This window comes from Galleria mellonella, unplaced genomic scaffold, assembly GCF_026898425.1.
Source record: "Galleria mellonella isolate WM207_F2 unplaced genomic scaffold, CSIRO_AGI_GalMel_v1 utg159, whole genome shotgun sequence".
Classification (NCBI taxonomy): Eukaryota; Metazoa; Arthropoda; class Insecta; order Lepidoptera; family Pyralidae; genus Galleria; species Galleria mellonella.
Genome location: NW_026442004.1, coordinates 996,976 through 1,017,113, shown reverse-complemented (window position 1 = coordinate 1,017,113; position 20,138 = coordinate 996,976). Strand labels below are relative to the sequence as shown.

The 20,138-nt window shown below is 29.9% G+C and overlaps 1 protein-coding gene across 2 annotated transcripts in view; it reads right to left on the bottom strand.

Moving 5' to 3' along the window:
- LOC113518751 (homeotic protein antennapedia-like) overlaps positions 1–19,240 on the bottom strand; it is a 247,630-nt gene extending 228,390 nt beyond the window's left edge. For both annotated transcript variants that reach the window (XM_052892570.1, XM_026903723.3), the window contains exon 1: positions 18,733–19,240. The gene's annotated coding sequence lies outside the window, so the exon portion shown is untranslated. The remainder of the gene's footprint in view (positions 1–18,732) is intronic.
- Between the last annotated feature and the right edge of the window lie 898 nt (positions 19,241–20,138).

Genomic DNA, 20,138 nt, shown 5'->3' with positions numbered 1-20,138 from the left:
TCTTAAAACGTCGTAAGTATGTAATAGTTATATTAAACATATACCTATTAGTATTGTGCAAGTTATAAATTTGCATATAATAATAAATTCGATTATTACGGTCAGAAACTTAAAAATATATACATTTTAAAGGTTGGTTTTGACAGCTCTGAATGGATTCATCGGAGTCGGCACGACTGCGTAATGTTTTACGGTATGGGGCGAGACAATAATGGCTTGCTCATAACATTACTCGTCCTCGGGCCCCCGTACTAGGCGACTACACAGTCTCGGTGGATTTTGGGGTTTCCACCTGATATCTGTAAAGATCAAGCGATTTTTGCTGCAATTCCCATTTCATGGTAGTGGGAATTCGAGAGTCTCGTTTAGAACGTACGTACTGTTTATTTTGTTACATACCGATACGACAACATAACCTTCAAGAAAAGAGCATATTCCTTTTTAAAAGGCCGGCAGCACACCTGCAATGCCGTAGGTGTTGTGGGTGACCATGGGCGGCGGTAGTCACTTACCATCAGGTGAGCCGCATGCTCGTTTGCCCCCTGTGTTGTAAAAAAAAAAAAAAAAAAAATTTTGTTTGAAAGAGTACTAAAATTGCTGTGAATTAATTTTGTGCCAGTAACCCATGATACCCGCGTCCTTAATAGAATTTCAGTGGGATTGTGATTTAGTTTTTTTTTCCTTTTTTTTTTTATATGTGCATTACTGAATAAGTATAGTAAAAAATAATCAGGGGCCAACAAGGAAGAATTCTCCAAATTGTTTCAGAATTAGCGAAGATATCACGTAATATGCACAAAAACACAGGCTCCTTCTTTTGGAATTATTTAAAAATAAAATGAACGCATAATAATTAACATTGTATTTATGTATCTAATTATCTTAAATATACTCGTATATTTATTTGTTGAAACTTAAAGAGCACAATTACCGCCATAAGAATATCATTCAGTGGGTTCATTCAAATTTACATAGAATGAGATGCGCGTACGTCTAATTAGAGTGCGCTCGTGATGCATAAATCATCACTGACTGTATCAGTCAATGCGGGACTGCAGATGAGGACGGACGTCGTTTTCTCATTATTTAATTGTGATAGTTTTGTTTATAATATGTTGATTTACATAGTAGTTGAAATGCATGCTGAAATGATTCCGTACAAAATCATTTTTAAAAAATCGCATCACCATAGAAATATTAAAAGATATTTACTCTAAATAGATATAAAAAAATCGATTTATAGAGATGAATTAAAAAGATGTCTAATGATTTGCGAATCAAACAAAGCAGTTTGTCGACCGATCGAAGTAGGTTGACGCAATGGACAGACAATTCGAGTGATTGGCAGGTGAAACATTACATGGGCCGGCGCCGATTGTCCGTGCAGCGTCTATTATAGAATTAATACATATATGTATGTATGTGTTTAAAAAATAACCCATCGATTAAAAAACGTATATCGTCATAACTGAAACTGCATGGTAACATTATTAAATCATATGCAACAAATAAATAAAAAAAAAAAACAACTGGTTAGATTGGTAAGGCTGGGTAAAAATAATTAAGTATTAGTTAACAAATTGTTTACTTCGCATTCAATAAACCTCAACTTGATTAAATACTATATTATTTCCCGGTGAAAGGCAGCCTACGTCCAGGAGTATACGGTTGTTTTTTATCCCAGTTACATGGCCGAAATGACGAGCAAAAGCTAACTTAAACTATAGCCACATATTTAAATGAAGGGTGTTTGCCCTGTCACGTTTCCTTACTGTTTGCCCTATTATTTAGAATCGACCTTTTCAACCAGATAAATACTTTATAAAAAATACTAAAAAATAAATAAGGTACCTACATATATAATTGATCTATTTTGAATAGGTATGTAAGTCAAGGAAGATGTAATGCCTAATTACTTTACAATTTTATATTGTTAATTGTACCTAATTACAACAGCAGAAAGCATATTATGAAGTGCACAAGAATAGAACACAAAATTTTTCTTCACATAAACAAAAATATAATTGATAGTCTGTCAACATTGTTCATGGAACCATGATTTTTAGTTACACACTATGGTTCGTAAATTTCTAGTGATACTATCACACTTAAACATTTTTGTATGACGAATATTCATGGAGAAAATTGTTACAATAATAATTATTAATTTATTGATAATTAATTCATTATCTAATAAAAAAAAAATCCATTCAAGCCATTTTCATGGATACCTCGATACAAATCGTGTATCTGATGCCAAGCAGCTGTGCTTACATAGCCATGTTTTGGTGTGAAGTTTAAAATATAGGTACTCATATGACAGTGCCAACATGGCACTTTACGTTCTTATTAAAAAACCGTCAAAATTTTCATAAACCCATTTTAGCTATTAAACTGTTTTGTCTCTTTCTTTTACGTAAAATTTCATATGACAGTTAAGAAATAGTATTTATAATCTATGATAACTACAGTTTTGTTTATGTCTATGAAATTATCACTTTATTTTTTATTTTATTTCATCTTTATTTGGTCTTCCAGAAATTATTACACTAATTCTATTAAACATTAAGATTGTTATCTGTTTATACATAGTGTACAATTATTTTAAGGGGAACACAGCAGACTAGTTAACAGCACTTTCTATAAAGTAGAACATAAATTTGTTTAGCTTATAAGTTTGTCTATAAAAATATTAATATTTACATAATAAGAATTCTTACAAGTGTTTTAAATGTGAAAGTGTATTTGTTTGTTTGTTTTAGGAAATTTAGAAAATAAATACTTATTTTATATGGAGATAATAAGTATAATATATATAATCACGCTGTCTTTTTCCACGGGTGTCGTAGGAGGCGACTAAGAGAACTTAATGGTCAAAGAATAGGCAGTAGCGTCCTTCCTAAAACATCACCAAAGCCTGCCAACCCGCCTGCCAAGCATGGCCACTACTGACAAAACTCCCCTTTATGGGAGAGGCCTATGTTCAGCAGTTAACGTCTGATATGATAATGATGATGATGATGATGGAGATGGACGTTTCTCCCGGTCAATCGATATCACCCGGTTACATGGACGAAATAGAATAAACACTAATGTTAAAATGAACATTTCAATTCTTCCATTATTCTAGTTATTTAAAAAAACAAAAAAACCTATCCATTGCATATAATGTTGTATTTAATTAACGTTATATCTCTTGATCCGTCACGTCGCTGTGGATTGTTTTTTAATTTGTGCTCGGCTCCCTTTTAGCCATCAATCAACAATGTAAGGTGGGCTTTATTCGACTACTTAGTTCCAAAGGGAGCTTTATAGACGTGTGTAAAGAAAATCTAGGGTTGCCGCAATATTCAATCAACATTACTAAAAATATTTTTCAACCAATATAAAATTAAATGGCGGTTTTCTATTCGTCTTTAGATATTTTTTTTTGTGTACATGATACTAGATTTCATATTGCTAATACTAAACCGGATTTAATTACTCTTTTTAACATCAAGATAGTTTATCCGGTGCGTTAAAACTTTGCAATTATGACATCACTTTTTTTTTAAGACAAGATTTTTTTAAGAAACAATTGTAAATAAATGTTTCCCAAATTTAATGTTGTTTAGGTTATGTTATGCACTATTATAAAATAGTTTCTACAGACAATATAATATATAACAAAATATAGATAATATAACAAAATTTTCCTAATATTATAGATGTGACTGAACAGATTTGAAAAAAAAATTAAAGACTTAAAAGAAACCGCGTGATAAAACTGTTAAAATAATAATACAAAATTGGAATCACTCAACATTTCAAGATGATGAACATTTAGATTCTCAATCGCATAGTTTAAAGTGCAGTATGCACGTTTAAATTAATCTCGCTATGTATTTTAATGGTTGGCTCAGATACCTAAATAGATAGCGATTCTGATGGTAACTGGTCGTATTTGTAGTTTCCTACCTACTTTATACCTACATTCGCATCACAAGTTCACGCATAAGTCACGGGCGTAATTTACATAATTACGAACACTTTAATCTATTTATTTATTTATCTACTGCTTTTTACACTCTACGTATATCGTTCATGTGAACGGGATATGTTAATTAACCGAAATAATAAGATTGTGTTCCACAAAAAAAAACAATGTTTAATTGTGACATTTGCAGTTATTTTAATTTAAAAACTAAATTATTATAAAATTTCTATGGGACCAGTCTGTAAGTATACCCGTTTATAAGAATTTCCCAAATTGGTTTTTAAAACAGACGAAGTTAGGTGGTGACAAACAAAAAAAAATACAACCGAATAAAGAATCTTCCTTTTTAAGTCGGTTAATAAGTAACTCTATTTTTAGTGCTACGTGTAGATATACAATAACAAATTTATGAAGATGTTTGAGCCATTAATACGCCATAGGCTAACAAAGAAGCAAACTTACTTTCACATTTATAATCCTAGTAAAGATTTATTTGGCGATAAGTGTGTGTGTGTGTGTGTGTGTGTGTGTGTGTGTGTGTGTGTGTGTGTGTGTGTGTGTGTGTGTTTGTGTGTGTGTGTGTGTGTGTGTGTGTTGCACAAGTATAAATGTAAAATGGCGGATTTAACACCTTACAGTGTTATTTATTATTTAACCATAAAGCAAACAGAAAAATTGTGTAGAAGATGCATAATACCTTGGATTGGTTTATCATAAAAAAAAACTCATCATCTACTTTTATCACATATACCTACATAAAAGATAAATATTTTGGAATATACATACATACAAATATAATACAGAGTTTATAATAATTCTTTTTATGATAACCCGCAAAAGAAAAGATTAAGAGCAAATTGAGAAAGCGAGAGTTCCTATTACTCTAAAAGAAAATATTTAAAATTATAAAGACCCGCTACTGTATTCACGTGATATTTACTTTACTAATTACTACGTATGTAATTTATTTTTATTACGTTGAAAATAGGCTGTAGCCACACTCGCATGAGTATCAAAGTATTTCCCAACATCCAGCATTGAATGACCCCGGCTTTATATAAAACTGCATGACATAGAGAAGTCACGATGTTTTGGTTCGTGTCAAATAATTGAAAAGAAACTCACCTGTTGTTTAATTTATATATCTAAAAAATCAAATAGCTAAAACTGTTTTACATGACGCATAGAGAAACTTGTATGTGGTAAATGCCAAATGGTGAAACCGGCAGGAATATTAAACATCCTCCAATACAATTGTTATTATAAAATTTCAATATAGGCACAAACTCATTTCCTTCAGATGCATACTTTATTAGTTGCATTTATAAAGGGCAATGCACACTGAGAGCTAAGCTAAGCTAATCAAACTCCGTTTAGTTTTTGGTTTCATTCAATCTCATTCTAGTTTATCCACGGGAAAGGAACGGATATCCCGTTCTATGCCAGGACCACATGATAATACTAAGGATAAACCAAGTATATTGACTAGTACTTACTATAAGCGCGGGTCTCACCCCACTCCAATACAAAGAGCGACAATTAGCTTAGCGTAACGAAGAAAGACGCCACTGCTGTGTGTACTAAGTTCGCTTAACTTAGCTTTCAGTGTAATTTGCTCTTAAATTAAGGTAACATTCTTAAATAAAAATAAAAAATAATTTGTGCGTATCTTTTTAAACAACTTCCTCGATCGATAAAGTTTATTTTAAAATACAATATAAACAGTTTTTTCAGAGCAAAATTAACTTTTAGTAAAGAAAGTTTGTAGGCACTATATTTAGATACCTATAGAAATTCAAATACATACACACATCACCAAACACTGTTACATATGTAGGTAGTGGTTATTGGCCTTAGGGTTCGTAAAAATATCACAAAAGAAAGAACTTTTGTTACATTCGAGCTGTCACTATTTACTCGCACTTTATACTTGCACCTTGCTCCAATAAAAACTCGAAACAATTACGAAAACAGAATGAAACGTCGTAACGACCGATTGATCGTCAATGAATATTAAACACTAATTTGTCATACACAAAGTTGTGATTAGATTGTGATAATAATATCAGCATCGTAAAATGACTGCATGTGGCATTCCGCAGCGGGTTTCTTTAGGCCGATGCATTTTCATGGAATTGTCTGAGTTTTTCCGACACCTTGCAATCGCATGACTGGAATTCTAGAAGCTATATGTATCGTTGACGACATTTAAAAGTGGATTATCGACCTTTTTTGATGTCATACCACGTAAAAGAACTTGATCACTATGTTGAAAGTTCTAAGTAGTACATTTAATTATTTTTTTTATATTTGTAATAAGAACGAAGGGGTTAATTACAATTGTAGTTCAGTCCAGAAATATTTATCTCAATACACCTTTCTGTATTTAAAAAAAAAACATAAATTTTTGTTAACTTATAAATTTTTTCTCATTAATTTAATAAAAAGATTTCCATTTTATATTTATTTATAAATATATAGAAATATTTGAATTTATTATACGATAAATTATTTAAAACATCGAATGTAAATTTATTGATCGAAGCAACTACAAATTTTCCATTGACGTTAGCTACCTACCTACTAACTTGTGATTCTATCAGTTCCTATTTGATTTGCATAAGTCGCTACTTTTTTAAAACATTTCTTTGTATTAGCACAGTTAAATTTATTGTATATATAAATTTATTTGAAAAAAGATTTAATTTAATCGAAAAGACATGTTCAAATTATTCGATAAAATTATGTGCTGCAAAAAAAAATATTACTGGATAAAAATATTAATATTAAATACAAAATATGCTCTGGTGAAAAGTAAAATACAATTTTACTTTTATATTCAAGAATACTAGTAACAGCTAACCACAAATGGAATAAGTAGAGGCATAAATAAAACGAGGTTTTGTGGCGAGGAGTTAACGAGACGAGGCAAGTTCTAGAGAATTCTAAGAGTTGGAAATTCTTCAAGTTTCCTCCAGCCTCAGCACAAAGTTTCAGGTGCGGTTACATCCTACAAGTTATATCTTATGCAGACTTTCCAATTTAAACAATTATAGAGGTTTGCCGGGATATGCTTGGGTAGGTACTAATCGCTTAGTGCATCGTATTAGATAGAGACAAAAAAATAACTACATGAATAAATAATAAAATTTGTATTTTCTATACTTTTATCTTCTGTACTGTGTGTTTTGTACTACTTTTTGACATATTAAACATTTAATAAATTTCATTATAAACATAAACCTTTACCAAAGAAAATGTGACTAATAAAAAGATTTTTTAGGTTTTAGAATATTGAATTCATTTGGTCAAATTAAAAGAAATGTAAAATATTACAAAATTTGTTTAAATTTAAACACACATTCTTTTTTTAAATTTATTATTAAACTATATATTATGAACTCCACTATACGGTTGCCTACATACAATGACCTGGAATATATTACGTTTAGCTTCTCTCAGAACTCCGTTACATTATTTACGATAAGTTTATTAATTGTCAAACTGTCAATAATTCAATATCAAACTTTTCATTATCAAATAAAAAGGACTGTTGTGATTTTTTATGTATTAGTATATTGATTATTTATTTATTCAAATTTTAATGCACATTTATATAAATAAGTGTACATGTATTATTATCTATATGAGTATTTGTATCGTTTGTGATCTTCTTTCAGAACTAACTTCTTACAGAATCAATTCTAGATTCTAGTCTAGTTACGCGCATGGGGTTGCGCAACAAGACTTATACAAGTTTACTGTTTATTTATTTTTTCCATAAATTTATAATTATTTTTTATTGTATTAGTTTGTAAATATGTTAACTTTACTATTAAATTCTTTCTATGAAAATTTTTGTTTTATTTATAAAAAAAATATAATAAACAAGATTTTGTAAAAAAATTGGTATAATTAAAATCAATTTACTTAAGTATTTACTTAAGTTATTGAAAACAATAATTGTCAAGTTATATGAACTTTATATTAATTAGAAATTAATATAAAGTAAATATAAATGCGTGAATATAAATGCTTCAGCATCTTAAGTTATTTATAAATGGTTTAAAAATATAAAATAAATTAGTTCATAATAATGAACAAAGTAAAAAACGCTGTCATTAAAATAAAAAACCCATATGCATAATACAGAAATCAAAATAATGCAAACGAATCTAAAAGACTTCTTAAGTGAAACATAATTAAGAGCTTCAAACTCAATAAATTATGCTTTAGTGATCATAAACCTACCATAAACTTTAGATAATCGAATTTCGAAATTGTATCACTTTGATAGCATACATTTCGACATTTTAAAACTATGTACTTGTTTTGTTCGACTTAGAAAGTTTGGAAAAGTTCCATGGTAGACAGACAAAGGGCCTTAACAACATGCAATTACATATAAGTACATAATTTGTAAATATCAATATTTTTTGCTGTTTCATAAAAATGGTCGTTATATGGTATACAGATAAAAATACATTTAAATGTAACAAAACTGAGGAAAAATATTATGTATTTTTAATTCCATATACACATATAATCTGACAGTCATTTTATATATTAATAAGTCTTGAAAATAATTATTTATATAATTTATACTCTAACCACGGAATTTATAATTTTCGTAAGCGACATTTCCCACGTTGGACAAAAGAGAATTCAAAACGCGGGATCCTCGGACAGTGTTCACCTACAGAGTCGTTTAGAGGTTAGTAAGCCTCGCCAAGACCGGTTTGTCACATGGTCCGGGCCACGTGCGGCCTCCAGAATATACCTTTACATCATACATATATAAATATAAAGTCACACAACCTTATATGTAGTTGTGGGGAACGAGAGACCTTCGCTACGTCGTCATTGTCAATTAAGATTGTATTGGCACATAGAGTGAACTGCAATGCACTGCAAGTATGGCTTATGAACCGCGATTTTATAATAATCCTCTATTATAAATTGAATACAATTATTATTTCAATCAATTAATTTTAAATAGATTAATTTTTCAAATATTACTTAAAATTAACAAGATTTTTAATAGGAATTATTTATATGCACTCGTAAGCATATGTGTATTTTATTATTTTTATTAGAGAGAATATGTAGTAAGTATACATGTTTTAAACATTTGTATCGTCAGATGATTTAAAAATAAAAAGTTATATAAAATGAAACAAACTTCTGTTATAGATAAGTAAATATAGGTTTGACGTATTGTGATTTACGTAATGTAAGAGATTTTTTTTTTTATAAATATTTATTTTTGTAATTTTAAATAAATTCGAAAATAGAAACCTTTTTGGGCGTTCATGAGTTTTGTACTATATACTTATATTTCGAATGTGATATATACATTTACTTGTTTCTTAAGAACCCATAAATTGGATTTTATCAAATATATTAAGATATTGTCTATGCATAAGATATGAAATTTGCTAAGGCATGTACGAATATCAAATCAACGTATAGTAAAACTAAAAACTTGGGGCTCTTTACTGGCAATTTTGTATATTAACTTCGTTTTATATGTAAAATATCTACGAATAGGAAACATTAGGTTTAATAATTATTTAACTATATTATTAGTGAAAAAAAAAAAAAATGGCAGTATCTTAATGTGCCATTTGTCGTTTATTCTTTAGTCAAAAACTCAGTTAAATGAAGCGGGCGGCGAGAGTATATTTTGATCAAACTCAGGAACAGAAGTTCAAAAACAAGTCTACCCGAGTCGGCACGCACGGACCGCCAGGGGTGGGACCACCCCCCAAAGTTATCGCATTATTCAAGTGAACGCGACTCTTGAGTAATTTTGAAATATTACAATTTTCGAGCCGCACCACCGCACCCGCGCGCTTCGACGGACCAAAGACCAAGTTTCCACAATATCGACATTAATAAAAATAACTTAAGCGACAAGAATTAAAATAATAGCAATTAATTTATATATCAATTTACAATTAACAGAAACGCGAGATAATTTTAAGTCATTTTTTCTTTATCTTTTATTTAAGCAATATTTGACATTATAAATATTATTTTTTATTATTTTAAAAATTGACTTGCCATTACGCAATGAATGCTCTTAGATTGGTTAATTCTATTAATCGATTAAATGAATAAATAAATGCGTATACTTTATTTGCATTATACAATACAGAGAATAAGCAAGACAATTAATAAATGTAACAATACAGTTATGTAAGTATAACAAGGCAGTCTTATTGCTTACATTTAATGATTACATTTCTTAGTTAAAAAAACCAACAAGATTTTCTCTTAAAATATTAGATTTCTATATAATTATCTACAGATTTAGGGAGTCGTAAATTAAGAATACATTTTATAGAAGTTACAATCTGTTACAAAACGTAATTTTTTACCTACGTAATCTTTTATGGCAATATTTTTATTGGTTGGATAATAATATATTCCATTAATAGAGATGTTAATAATAGAGTTTATATACTTTATGATCTTTATAGATATTATTTATATCAAAAAGTATCAGAACCATGATCTAAATATCTATGGTATTTCTAACTGACCAGCAAACTGGAATTTTGACTAGAAAGGAGTATAGTAACAAATATAAGACAAATCTACACGTAAGCTATTGTTATTGATTAATTACTGGTTTTATATTCCATTTCCTTTTTTAAATGCGAATTTTTACAATCATTATAAATTTATTTATTGGCTACCTAAATCTATAAGTAAAATTGTATTAAGTAGATTCTTCCAGCGTACATTCATAAAGTAACCATTAAAATAACAAAAGATTCTGTTAGAAAAATAACAACTGGTGACAGTAGCGATTTTAAAAATAAGAGAAAGAACTTCTTTGTTTCTAGACAAGACAGTAGCCAAAACAACATATGTTAAAATATCCGAATAATATTGTCAAAAGTCGACTTCATAAGAACCGAAATATTACAACATGTCACATAAAAAACAGCCTATTCAACTATTGTGATGTAAAACAGTGAAAAGCTGTAAATACTACTTCACTGTGCCGTTATGTTTACAAAATTCTTTTAAAGGTCCGTTAAACTAATAAAAAATATGAAAGGTCTTTTAAAATATGCAACAATAGAAAGCTATGCGGACAACGCAACGGCAAACGTTGCACAAATTAACAATAAGATTTAGACAATAGTTCATTTAGAACAATTCACCTGCTCAAATAAGCAGGTAACCAATTATCATGCTAATGTTTTCCACAATGAATTTATTCATAATACTAATGTTTTGGAGAATTGTGGCCAAAGCACCTCAAATAGGAATAACACCTTGAGGTAATTTATTGCTCTATTTGTGTACCTCATAACAAAAGTTGGTTTCCGTGTTTTTTATCGAAACACGCTTATCATCGTGACATGAAAATTTACTGCTGTTATAGAAAGAAGAAAGATAAAAAAAGAAGCGAGTGAAACTCGCAAATTTAAATATTACGTTTAACGTAAGTTATTTATTTTAATAACATTATTATTTCAATTATTAATTTGATGTAGATAATATTATAATTAAACAATTATTAGTAAGTATTTATAAGCGAAACAAGTTATTGAACAGATGTGGTGAAGTTTATGATGGCTAATAGAGTTTATTGCTTTTTTATTGACATTAATGTTCTCTTGACTCCGGCGTTTACGACCACCTCATTCATTATCAAACTACCGAGGTCATAATATCTGTAAATCATAGATGAAAGAAAGGATAAGTAAACATTATTATCACATTTGTAACGCAGTACTTGATTTTAAATATATCATTTGAATTTACACCGATATTGTCAATACATTCATTGTACATTTACGTATGTTTAAAAATAAAAAGTTTATTTAAAGCCTAAAACGGTAATAAATAAGAGATTAGATAAAGAAATTAATTGTAATAATTTATTGTTCATGCATATCAAATGAGGTATTAACATAGATAAATTCAAACAATATATTTAAGGTGCAACTTTTACGCAAGGTGTTTACGTTATGACAACTTTCTTGAAGTTAAAAAGGTGATCGCCATAAACCTAAATAATATGCAGTAAGACAATAATGTCGTACTACAAGTACAAAGCGCTAGTGTGGCCAACTGAGTGCAACCAACGTTTGCAAGACGATTTATTGCCTATACGGTAATTATGCGAATTTGAAGTGCGCTACTCTAACGGGTCTACAGTTCTTCACGATGTTTAGCGATTAAGCGATTTTACGTTTTGTTACCTAATAACTAAGATCGATTCGGCGTAATCGTGACTGGGGCGCAAAACAATCGTCTATTTGCTTATTCCGTTGCGACTGGAGCTCACTGTTTGAAGTGAGTACAATTTGTCGTAAGCGACATATTTCAAGTAGATATGATCGTGTACAAACGATGCTTGCATACATTTCTCACCAACAGATGTTTGTTTTTTACTCACTCGCGGGAGGTAAACAGTTCACCTGTTACTTGATAATGTTTGATGCTTCGATATATTTTTTGTCGAAATTAAAAGTTCAATAGCGTCTGATCGGCCGTACGTGAGATGAATTGAGACCATGAAAACTCAAGAATTAGTCATGCATCGTAATTAAATTCTATCTATATACTACTACTGACCTACATAGATAACATAATCCATTTTACGATCATTGATCACTGATTAAAATAATTTAAAATATATTTAATATATACATACATCTAATTAATACGACTAAAAATCTTACGCACCATTAATTCTGTCCGAACCACTAATTCAGTACGACTTATCGGATTAATATAAACGACAATATTTTTCAGTGCTGTCTCTAAATGGCACGGAGACATGTCCACTTTGAATAAATACACGATAAATAAACATGAGCTTTAATCAAATTCGATGAGGCAGATGCGTTGTGTACACATATATGGGAATAACGAGTGCGGCCGGTAGCGAGTAACATTGCCACTTGTAGAGGTCTTGCGCACAAAAACCGCAGGCATTTGCGGAATCACTCATTAACTTATTAAGATGATAATTTATGACCGCGAAGGACAATTTCATGGCAGCAAATTCACAATATAATGTTACGTGCCCTATTTTTTTTTTTCGATAACTGTTAATACGAATGACTTGTTAGTTCGCACGAAATAAGGTATATTTGTTTATAGAGACATTTGTATTAAAGAAATATGTTTTTGTTTATATAATATGTGAAGAATTCATAGACGTAAACTTCAACTTAAATTGTATTAAAAAATATGCGAATATGCAGGCGTGGTGTCTTGTTTCCCTTTAAAGTAAAAATTTTCAAAAATTCATTCTTAGCGAGTGTTTTGCTTACGTTTTAAACTAAACCTGTTCCAAATTTCAGCTTTTTAGTCGTAGTTTTGGCTGTACAAATAAAATAAAATAAATTCCCAGTATACATAAGTCTTTCTAATATGTAACAAAAATGCTTATTATTTCATATTTTTGAAAAACTAATTTATAAATTATTAGACTGTGATCTAATTTCACTATCAAAGTAGGCGTAATTGGTATTGTAATAATAGGTTTGTTTTGTTTTTTTCTATTTCATGCAAACGAATGCAAACGGCAACAAGTATTTTAATAGCAACAGTCCGTGCCTACGTCAACTATAGTCGGTAACAAAATGAGCTAAAATTACAGAGTAACCGACAGCATCTCTGAATAATAAGTAGAGATTGAGATCTAACAAACGGGGTGATATGAAATAAGACAAATATGGCGGCGTGCATGAGCAGAATATCAAACAAACCGGTGCGCCTGCACACCGACGGATAAAACTAGCCATGAACTATTTTTTCTTTTTCCTAGTATTTAAGGAACATGATAAAATTTACAACACAAAATTTTCTTTTACAAAATCAAACGAAACCTAATTTTTATCTTACTTCAGAAAGGAGGAATATTTTAATATAACTGTATTTTTTATGAAGGTATGCGTTATACGATATATTCTCAACCGACATCAAAAAAGGAGAAAGTCCTCAATTCGGTTATATTTTTAATTCTGAGATAACAAATAATCTCAGAATTTAGTCTTTTATAAACCGATTTAGTAAAGTCTTCTTATTATATTATCTGCAAGGATATATATACTTTCAGATTGGTTATAGATATTACATCAAAATCGGTTCAGTAGCTTGATTTAGAAATCAAAATAACTGACTTTACCACAATTGTAGTCGGTATTTTTTTTTGTAATCTACTTTAATGATACTTAGCTACTGAATAAAATGACTAGATACTGAAGTGCAAACAAGCTGATGGAAAGTAGTAACTGTCAGTTGTGTCATAAACAACACCATAGACATAACAGAATAGACTGTTACCATAATGGTACGGAAGCATTATTAAAAATTTTATTACGCCTTCGTACATACAGAAGTATTAAGTATACACCTTTACTAGTTATGAATAATTTTTTATAATTCTTCTTTATTCATTGAATACATTTTCTTTTCCGATGGTTTCATATCTACTAATTCAAGTGAAAATAAAGTTGACTTTTTTATATTACAAAAATTATGCAGTTTAGATATACATAAATTTGAGGTTTTCTTTAATCTTAGCTGTTAATATGTACCACTAAATGACATATAAATATATACCTAGTCTAAACATTCTATTATTATATCTTTTTTCAGTTTTAAGTACTTTCGTTCTGAATATATATACGAGTATAATAATTATATATCGGCATTAAATCCAAATTGTATCTAAGGCTAAATATATAAAAAATATTTTGTTATGTTTTTATTTTATAAGGAATTGAATATTTATATCTAAATTAATATTATTATAAAACCTAAATAAAATTGACTTTACATTATTTTACTGTTATTTATATTACTGTACGTATGTTTTTAAGACAGCAACATCTATGTTCCTTATATTATATTAGTCATTGAGAGGAAAACCTGTACATTTACAGTCAGAATGTGTGTACATACTTGTGATTTATGACATACATGCATCCTTTGTTTGCATCTCTGTATGATCTAACTGCCTTTACCTGAACAAAATAGCAAGATACATTGCATTATCATTGTGGTACAATACAAGTAAAGTTTAGTGGATATTATACGTATAAGCTATGTACATGTATATAGATATATAAAATTATAATCTTCAAGTCAGGTACTTTTCGGTGTAGGCAGAGAGAATCAAATGCCAATGTTTTCTATCATTATTTAAATATCTATCATTATTTATATAAGATGTATATATCTTACATAACTTATATTTATTATCTGAATTATATGAGATATGTATATAGATGGAGAATATTTAAAATTATTGTATTAATTAATAAGTTAAAATTATTACTAAGGAATTTATTAATGAAAACAACAACATAAAATATAAAACAATAATATATATTACCGATAGGACATGAGATGAGTAGAGTTATAGTGAAATCGTGTTTTTGAATTTAAATAAGTAAATTAAGAGTTAAAAAAAATAATAAGTAAATAAGTTGTAATTATATGTAAAATTTTAAAATGCGTTTTCAAATTGTACCTTATATTTTTGGAGACTATTTTTTTCTGTTTTAAGAGTCGTTATAGCTAGATTTTCGGATAGTTGCACTTCAATAGATAGTTGATTTGCGAACTCAACGAAAAGTTGAAGTGCCTACAAATTATGGTTGTTTAATTGCCACTGTAATAATTGGTTCGAACTAGACTTTTTGTCTACGTAGTATAATGAGAGTTGATTTATTTATCATACAATTCATAATAATGACTATAATATAACAAGTTTTGTGTTAAGTAAACATCAATAAAGTCTAATGATTAAGGGTCTGTAATTAGGTATACCTATATGGTAATGAGATGTTAAATATTTAAATTATATGTAATAAAAATCTCTTCAAAGCTCATCAAAAATAATAACTACCTGATAATAGAACTCAGTTATACAACGTTTAACATAAAGAACATCATGATTTATGGATAATTAATTACAGCATTTCATATTCAAATTGGTTTAACAATATGTAATTTTGAATTAAGACCAGTGAATTCACTTCATCCATAATAATTAGATATTTTTCATAGGTAATGAGTATCCATGTATTATTATTTTTGAATTAATTTTAATTGACTTTTAATTTAAATTTATTCAGTTATATTAAGTTAAGGCCACCCATCTCATTAGACTAATTTATAATCTGATTTAAAAAGTGATTAAATTCCTATTGTTTATTTTTAAGTAGCTAAGATTAAAGAAAAATAGATTATAATTCTTTGGAAAAAAATAAGGATTATAGTAAAAATTGAAATAATGAATCTTTTTTGTTATTAAGGAAAGATTCATTTTTAAATTTGTTTTTTTTTTTTTTAATTAACACATGTTTCTTGGGAAAACTTATTTAGTGTTACTATAAAATTGAACAACGTTGTTCAGTTTCATAAAGAAAATGAACAACTTTGCCTGCATTTCCAGTTTATAGTTTAATGTATTTACTGAGTTTCTGGATGGCATAATCTTTATTTTATATCCTTTAAGACTAGTTTCATTATTATTATTTTATATTTTTGTTTAGTTCACCCACAGTCGGTGCATTATTTCAGACTAGTAAATAATTAGAAGGTTAGAAAAAAGTCTTAATATAATGCACAATTAAATAAATGTGAAATTTATTATGTAATTTACAAACATTAAGTTTACGAATACTTGCTTGTGTAAAATAAACTGTTCTAAGACAATAACATAAAAGAAAAATTTAAATGTATTAATCTTATTTAGAAGTTTTCATGCATGTAAATTTGATATAAATTGTTATAAATATATAACCAAGTTTAAGTAGTGGAAATATGATTCTGTTGATGCTATTTATGTTTATACAGTTGTTATTGTAATTGTTTTTACTTATAAAGATAGATTATGGTACTTTTAATGGTAATATATAATAAATACAGGTGAAATCAAAATTATTGACGTCCTTGTAAGGGAGAATTTTATAGTAAATTTTCCCAATAAAATAAAATGTGAAACATAAAAAAAAAAATTTAGTCTTCGTTGCTTTTATTTATTTTGACAGCTGGCAACAGCACAATAATGATGTGATTTGGTATGAAAAATGAAAAAATATCTTATTATTTATTATGAAAGGTTACAAAATTGTGTTCAGAGCAATATTTCATCAGAAAAGTTGTTTAGTTTTGTAAATAATGTGATTAGGTTTTTGGTTGTTTTAACCGTAAAACTAATATATACCATATCAGACGTTAACTGTCCACTGTTGAACATAGACCTTCCTTTATTGGAGGATTTTGCTAATAGTTACCATTCTTGGCAGGCGGGTTGGCAACCGCAGGTAGACTTTAGTGATGTCTTAAAAGGGGCTCTGTTGTCCATTCTTCAACTATTAAAATTCCTTTAGTCGCCTCTTACGACAACTATGGGAAAGTGAGGGGTGGCCCGTTCTATGCCGGGACCACACAACAAAACTAATATATACTTTATATAATTATCTAGAACCGAGTAGAACTATTCAAAATAGATAGATGCAATGGTAAAATTCTATCTAGCATCCACTGTGACCTATTTATTACATTACATATGTATTAGACGATATTTTAGTTACCTCCAGCAACTAGCCATTTTAAAATTTTTAATACTTACATTTTCATAAATATTTAAGTTTTGAATTTCGAATATCGGCTCTTATGACCAGAATAAGACTGATCACGTGATCGATTTAGTATGGATAGAAGATGAAAAAAAATCTTAAAAGTTATTCAGTTTCGTGATTACTATTGTTGAATTTTAGCTTGGTGTAATCTTTGCAACTAACTGTAGGAATATTTTTTTAGTATTAATGTAATGGTCCCCGTCTGCGCTGTTAGTTTACTAAAGCGGTATACCAGTAAGGAATGACAGGTAGGGATAAACTTAAGTGTGTTGGTCCTTGGTATCTATTTTCAATGGGGTCATTAGACCCCTAATTTACCCCCTAGATTAACAATTCCTCCCCTCCCCTAGTACACTTATTTAAGTACCTGCTTCCATTTCCACATTGACATAGAGGGTTGTATCTTCAAGTAAGTAGGACTTTTAAGCACAATGTTATTAAGTATTTAGGAATAATAACGCTGTCCAGTTGGTAATAGAATAGAATAAAAACTTACTTATATGAAAGTTAGTACATTCAAAGGAGTAATATAGTAAAGTATTTGATATATTGACCCAATTAGGTAGGTACTAAATTTTAATTAATACTTACACTATAATCAATTAATTAAATGATTAATTTAATATGGTGGAGTCAACTCCAATTTTAGGTCATAGATGAATATAAAACCAATTTACTGTATTGTATAGTACTGTGTTTTATGGTAATAAAATGTTATGCCTATTGTATTGTACAATAGGTATAACGTGTGTAGTAAGAATACCTTATAAACCGCAACTTTCTCATATTTATTTTAATTATACGAATAAGTGTGAAGACGTTTGCGTATTTACAGTTATTTATATTTGTTTACTAAGTAATATAAATAGTTTTTTCATTAGTTTTAGTTTGAAACAAGAATTGTATAAACATGTTTGTGTGAGTCAGACATAAAAAGTACGTATTTGCCACGCTCCGCGCTTAGGCTATTCCTAAAGGTGCGCTATTAACGGAATCGCTCGCTCCAAATAATCTCTAAACGCTATAATGGGTCGGGTAACCCGCGTAAAAGTTTGTTCAGTAAACATAACCTCGTGTCGGACCCTCTGCTCAAAGTTGCAGGCTGTAAATCGTCAATAAACTCACCTTAAGCCGTACGGCCGCGGCTCGCCGACGGCAAACGGGGTCGCGCCATAACAACTTCACAAAACTCACAGTTCTAAAAGAGTCCAAAGTTTCACTGAGCGGGTCACGTGTCAGCGTTTTAGATGTGGCATGAGCGCAATACGTAATGTCGGGCGCACGTGGGTAAGTAGCCGTCAGTGAGTTAGCCGATCAGGTGCGTTAGGACACGTCGTGTTGTTTATGGCGCGGTGTTACGCAACGCGTAGTCGCCTGGGCGCGCGTCAGTTGAATGTGGCGACCGATGGTTTACGAGCGACGCCTCACCCCCCGCCAGGCGACGCCACACGCCGCGGCGCCGCACTAAATCTGCGACCAGAAAAGGACACCACCCCCTGTTAATCCAGCACCATTGATGTCCGAGAGACAACGTTAATCGGACCGATTAATTGGACGATCCCGATGGCACTCGCGATGGATTCGTACCGGCACCGGTGCCCGTAGCACGGCCGATCCGAGCAAGTGCGGCCTCGTAAAGTTTCTTCGTGTATCGTTCGATGCACCAGACGTTGATACTAACCCGACCGTATGGAATGTTGCTCTACTCGCCAATATTGCGCGAGGCTGTTATTTAAAGATTCTTATTTATTTACAAATAACTAGTGATCCAGCCCGGCTTCGCATGGGTAGATAAGATTTTCGAAAATAATACATGGAAAATATTACTTGCTGATAATGTAAGTTTCTACTGAAAATGATGATGATGAGTTGAAACTCCTTTCTTTCCTTTAGGTGTCATAAAAGGCAAGGGAATTTGATAGGCGTCCCTCTCAAAAGATCACTCAATTTTAACCCGCCTGCCAAGTGTGGCAAATACGGGCAAACCCCTCCAATAGGGGAGCCTATATTCAGCAGTGGACAATAACGACTAATATGGTGATGATGATTGTTATTGTTGATGAGGTGTAATTTTTTTAATTTTTGAGTTTATCCAGTAATACATTGTTTGTTTATAAAAAAAAAAACAAATATTTTATAATATAAGTACAGATTACTTAGATTGAACTTGTTGTTATATTCACCTATTTACTACTCGCACTTTCATACGTTACATAAAGTTTATCACAGTATCTAAACTTTTTTTTTAATAAATAAACAGGTCTTACACACACATTATATAAAAAAAAGAAACTATTGATATTTTACGAATAAAAGTTTAATGAGTACTTAGAAATTCACATCTTAAAAACAAGAAATACTGAGCAAATGTAAGTGGAATTCGCCCTCTAAGACTTCTATTTCATAAAACAACAATAATTTTAAGATTAAAAATGTATCATTCAAAAATCCTAACTTAATAACAGTTTCTAAGATAACTTTGTTGCCCTCTATCAGATCAACTGTCAAAATAAAGAAAGAATTTTGATTAT